Here is a 6,575-nt window from a genome sequence, read left to right on the forward strand (position 1 = left end):
ATGTCTTAATTAGCTTTTGGAGGTTGATCCCATTCTTCTGTACCTCTACCTTGGGGGGGAGCTTTTAGCTGGGCTTTTGTCCTGGTTCATTTCTCCAATGATTCTTTTTGGTTTAACCATTTATTTAAATCCAGCTAAAGTTTCTTTTTTTAATTTTTTATATTTATGTATTTATTCCCTTTTTTGTTGCCTTTGTTGTTTTATTGTTGTAGTTTTATTGATGTCGTTGTTGGATAGGACAGAGAGAAATGGAGAGAGGAGGGGAAGGTAGAGAGGAGGAGAGAAAGACAGAAACCTGCAGACCTGCTTCACCGCCTGTGAAGTGACTCCCCTGCAGGTGGGGAGCTGGGGACTTGAACTGGGATCTTAAGCTGGTCCCTGAGCATTGCACCTCCTGTGCTTAACCCGCTGCACTACCTCTGACTCTCGGTTTAACCATTTTATATGTTTTATGAGGTCCCCCTCTAAGTACTTCTCAAACTACTGATAATTCTTGCCTGGATTGACTTGTGTCTAAGTAAGGTACTTAAAGTGTTCACAGTTGTGGAAATTAACAGTTGTTTCAGTGTTATCTCAATCCCTGAGCTGAAGCACAGTGGTTTTTAAGTCCTCTTTTGCTCCATTTCTTCCCTATAGGCTATGGGATTCTGAGGGATTTTCTCTATAAGTAGATTTTTAGCTTAATCACTCACTCCTGACCAAGAGATAAATCAGGGTGGGGGAGAGATATCACAGTGGTTATGCACAGAGACTCCCACATCCCAAGTATCAAAGCCCCAGGCTCAATTCAGCCACTATTCCAGCTGCAAGAACAAGCTGGAAGTATTACTTGGCCCTGTGAGTTTCCAAACTAGTCCTGTTTATACTCTGGGTTGTATGGCAATTATTCATTGTGTCTCCACAATTCATCAGGAGAACAATGTGGGAAGGCTCCCACTATCTACCCCACCTCTAGACCACTGGGGTGTAGATACCCTGACTTTCCTGGCCAGTTCTCTGACCCCCAAATATCAGCACATGGCCTCCTGACTGCTACTTCAGCTTCTGAGTGGCAGTAGCAATGGAGACTCACAGTTGTATCTGGTGAACCTCAGGCAAGTCCTCTCCTCCTTTCAGAAGTCTTTTTGTTGGTAAAACAGACTAGAGATTCCACCTCAGCCAGCAAACTGCTGGACTTTTACCAGAAGCTCGGGAGTAGATATAGGCTTGAGCCCCAGGAGTCTCTTCTTAGGCTCCTCTCTGTCCACAAGCCACAAGTGTTTGCACTCACCAGTGATTTGGTGGGTTCTCAAAGTAGTTCTAGTTTTGTCTTGTTGAGGTCCTTGGTGGTCTCCTTTGATATTTCTAGTTGACCAGGGAGAGGAGAGGACAGTTTTTTTTAAATACATTAACTTAGATTTATTTGGTTTTTCCCTTTGTATTTGACAAGATGAAGAGTAATTGAGAAGTAAGGGGAGATAGAGAAGGAGAGAGTGAAGCACACCTGCAGCCCTGTTTCACCACTTGTGAAGCTTGTCCTCTGCAGGTGGGGAACAGAAGTTTGAATCCTTGTGCATGATAATATGTGCACTCAACCAGGTGCACCACTGCTGGACCCCTATTGACTTTTAAGTTAGAACTTCACTTTCTAGTTCCAAATGATTTCTCATCCAAATTGTTTATATCTTTTGTCAGTTACTGGAAAAGACCAAAGGGAGATCAATAGGGCTGCATTTTATAGGCAAACAAACTTCCCAGCTCTCTTCTCTCAAAGGTATGGTCTCACTGAATCTTCTGCATTAGCTATTTGTAAAATACCTCTTAGGCCACCATTTACTTTATTCAAATCTAAATGAAGTGGACAGAATCTAAACTGAATAAAATAAATGATATATCTTAGATGAGTAAGACCCTTGGATAAAGAGCTTGGGATTTCTTTGTGTTTACTTCACTTACATACTGTTGACAAAACTCAGATTTATTTCTTGTTTAACTGTGTGCCATGCACTTTCCTAGAGGTATAAACTAAAGGTCATTTGAATGGCACTAGTGGTTAGCATTTACAAAAGTTGTTAGAACAATTCCACATAGAATGTTACCTTGCTCTCAATGTGGATAAACAAGGGTAAGGAATGTTCCATTCTCTGAAGGGAGGTTGGATAACATGCTCTACCTATCACTTGAGGATGATGGGTCCTGAAATTAGTGCAGGCTGGAATGTTCCCACCTGTGAATACAGAATGCCAGATCATACCTACAGGGATGTAGAGGCTCCTGTGCTGAATATGGGCCTTAGATCAAATCTATGGGGTTTAAAATTAACAGTATTTATACATTTTTCCCATACTTGGCAGCTACTCTCTTCCCCAATCCAGCTTTCTAGTCCTTTTTTCCAACTATGACTTCATCTCCCCAGACAATAACCTGGGTCCACCTGCATATTAGATGTCATATTAGAGTGTGGGTGTTTGAGTTTGTTAGGAAATGCTTCACAGGGAAGATAACCAGGAGGCTTTTCCTAAGTATACTCTCTAAAGTCAGCCCATCTGGTATTTTCCTTGCTAGCTTAATAATTTTCTCCTTAGCACTTAACACAATGTGTTAGTAAATATTTATTTCTATTTGTTTATTGTCTCATCAAGAGGGTAGGTACAGCATCTATTTTGTCTTCCACTATATCTCTAGCACCTAGTAGATATGTCTTGCTCAAGACATAACTGATGATCAATAAATATCAAAACAATCAGCCACTATTGGCAAAAAAGGGAAAAGGTTAATCCATTTGTTCCTAAATGAACAAATGAATGAGAACATAGGAAATACATAGTGTAGGGATGGTGAAATAGCTTACTTGAATCTATTCAATGGAGTACTTTCCTACATTCATGATCCAGGTTTGAGCATGTACCACACCACACTGAAGGAGACTTAGATCCCCCCTTTCTCTCTCTGCCTGTTTCTATCTTAAAAAGGAAAAAAAAAGTGCAGAATGCGAAGAAAAGCATATAAAAGTAGGGATGGTTCAGAGAATGTTAGTAGTCAGTTATATAGAATGTACTGACTTGGCAGAATAGGGAGGCTAGTAGTGGCTGAGGAAGAGACATTCCCCAGTATTATTGAATCCATATAAATATTCTGGTGTGGTCCAATAGGTGACACAATGATAAGGCTTTGGACTCTCAAGCATGAGGTCCCGAGTTCAATCCCTGGCAGCACATGTTCTAGAGTGATGTCTGGTTCTTTCTCTCTCCTCTTATTTTTCTCATAAATAAAATAAAATTCTTTAAAATTAAAATAATAAATAAATAAATATTCTGACCACATTCCTTGTATCGGAAGATAACATCACGTCTGCCTGGCTACTGGCTACTGTGTCTTCATATTTGCTATTACCTTCCCTAGCCCTGTTTTCTTCTCCATTAGGCAGCTGCTGTTGGTAAGGTCTGATCTTGTTTGCAGGTATGGGGCCTTGCGTTGTACCTGTACCCTGAACTGATTATTTGTGGTTACTGTTATCTGTTGTATTTCTCTGTTGTGTGGGTACTGGGAGATCCTGAACTAAGTGTCATCCACTAACTGTACTTCTATCTCTGCCCACTTCGCAGATTCTATTTAGAGTCTTACCCTTGATTCTGACTTTTCTTAACTAAATTTTCATATATATACTTTTTTTTTTGATAGCATAGGGAGAAACTGAAAGAGGAGGGAGGGAGAGGGGGAGAGAGAAAGATAGACAACTGCAGGAATGCTTTACCACTTGTGAAGTGTCCTCCCACTGCAGATGAGGAGCAGGGGGCTAGAACCTGGATCCTTGAGTGGGTCTTTGTGCATAGTATGTGTACCTAACCAGGTGTGCCACCACCTGACCCCCCCCCCAAATTTTCAGAATCTTTAACACCATCCCTCAGACCCATAATAATATAAGGTAGCATAGGATACCCTTTTCTCCATTTATTCAAGCACATTAATGAAATCTTATAAAATAGATCATGTGTCAAGCACTAATTTCCCCAGCTGACTTGTGATTCTATGCATAGTTCAAGTGCCCTGTTTGTCATCTGATGACTTGCCTTTATCCTGTGTCCTCTCAGTCCTGATTTCCAGCTGAGGATTCATCAATCCTCAGTTCCTCTCCTGGGATATGCGCTTAAAGGCCTTACAACCAAAATACCATACTGCAGAAGTCCTGCCTCCAGCACAACTTAAAGAAAAATCAGGATAGTGCAGCTATCCAGCAACCCTTAGAAAGTTTCTCTTCTCATTTGGAAAAACCTAGTTAGAAGTGGGGAGTCACCTGTTCCTCCCAGACTCCTTGAGAGAGACGTTTATGTCTGTGGTGTATTGATATTTTTCAGGAACCTATTAAACTCACCTTTACTACTGTTTATTTTTAGTGTCTCTGCATTTATATTTAGAAGAGAAGCTCTGACAAGCTTCCAGGAGCACCATTCTTGCAATTTTTCTGGAGCACGAGGCAGCCACGAGGAAGGAGGGAGGTCAGGCATTAAAAACCCTGTTTCCTGGAGTCAGTGATGCTTCACAGGCACAACTACAAGCTCTGAAGAGACAAGGAGAGAGTGAGGTTTGGGATTCAGCTTCCATTACTTACTCCCCGTCATTCTTTTCACCCTTGCAGTTGGCACAGGGCTACTGCTACCCTCATCAGGCTCCTAAGAGAAAAACCAAGTCCTGATGAAAAAGAGAGGCCATCATTGAAATAAAATCACTTTAGAGGGGACTGAAGTAAAATCACTAAGCAACTGTAATCTTTCACACATTTGTTGGTATCCTTCTAAATTCTGCTTATAAGACCTTCTGTTTTAATCATCACATTAGGTTCGCTTGTATTGTGATTAATAGTGTGTTACAAGATTGTAAGACTATAGTGCAGACCTCCTATCATGGGGAAATAGAAGACTTTACACAAGTGACAACTGTCTTAGGAATCATTATTTTCTACAATAAAATGAATTTATAAGAGAAAATAACTCTCTCTTAAATGTTATATATAGGGTGATAAACTCTTTATATTACTGATGAGCCTTATCCCCAGGTGTTAAATTGCCTTTCTTCTTTCTGGTAGAATGAAACACTTCTGTATTTTCATTTGTTCATTGGGTTCAGTTTTACTATTTGCATTCTTTCAACTAAATTTGATAAGTTTATGTCTTAGAGTCCAATTTTACTTACTTTATGAAAACACAAAGTGAGAAGGAATGATTACAGGAAGGCCTTTAAATACTCAAGTAATGCCTGGAAATCAAGGACAAATTAATGATTGTTATACAGTCAAACTGGTTTGAAAGCCATTGATTAGTATTTTGCCATGTGTGGCTAGTGAATATAAGAGCATCAGAAACTTTGAAGATCTTGTGGAAAGTGCATACACAGGCTCTACAGACACCTATGGAACCTTCATCTCAGCATGAAACACAAACAATTTCTTAAAACTCTCCAGTTGATTCGCATATACATTAAAAGTGACAAGCTACTACATGTGACACCTAAAGTGTGATCCAATTCACTACCTCTGCATTTGATAGAAATGCAGAACTCATGACCCAACACTTGGCACAGTGACCAGAATATTGACCTTGGAATCATGGGGTCCTGAGTTCAATCCCCTGGGCTCCACATGTGCCAGAGTGATGCCCTGGTATTAGTTTCTCTCTCTCGTAACTTTTTTTTTTAAAGAGAAAAGGGGCTTGTAGGTGGTTCACCTGGTAGTATGCACACGTTACCATGTGTGAGGACCCAAGAGTGAGCTCCAGGACAACCCATGGGAGTACCTGCGGGAAGGAAGGGTCTTCTTAACTGGTGGAGTTCTACTGTGTCTGTCCTCTATGTCTGTCTTTTCTGACCAAAAAAAAAAAAAAAAAAAAAAAAGAAGAAGAAGTAGGATAATGAGTATTGCTAGAGTTCTCATTTTTTATTAGTGATTTAATAATGACTTAAAAAAAAATAAGCAAGCAAACAAACAAACAAAAACTGCAGAAAGCAGGGGAGTCATGTAGACACTAAATCCCAATACTATAACCCTGGGCCCTGGTTGAAAAAAATTGGAATACATGCAGAATATCAAGTTTCCCCTTTAATATTGGAGGCCAGAGTCTGAATTTTAATATGATTCTCAGGGAATTTGTGTGCATACTAAGTTTTGAGAAGTACTGCTCTAGAATGAATTGGTATATCAGATGAGACGCAAATATTTTATTCTGGTTTAAGTATATAGTAAATTTTATATCTTTCAGTTGTACAAGAGGATAATTATGGCATAAGTGTTCAGCCATAAAATCATTACCAGTCAAGAGATTGAAAATATTTATTGTATCTCAAAATGTGTTTCTTTATATCTTGTTACTCTTCTATCTCCTCTGTCCCTAGGAAAGCACTGGCATATTTTGCTTTTATAGATGAGTTTGTTCGCTACAAAATTGTATATAGATAGATTTTTTAAAATAGTTTCATAGAGCTGTGTTGTGTCTGCTTTCTTGGCATAATCACTTAGAGCTTCATATACATTGCTCATTCCTTCTTATTGATGAATAATATTTGTTGCTGATCTTGTCAATGTTTCTTTAAAGTTACTCTTATTT

Source organism: Erinaceus europaeus, chromosome 8, assembly GCF_950295315.1.
Source record: "Erinaceus europaeus chromosome 8, mEriEur2.1, whole genome shotgun sequence".
Taxonomy (NCBI): Eukaryota; Metazoa; Chordata; class Mammalia; order Eulipotyphla; family Erinaceidae; genus Erinaceus; species Erinaceus europaeus.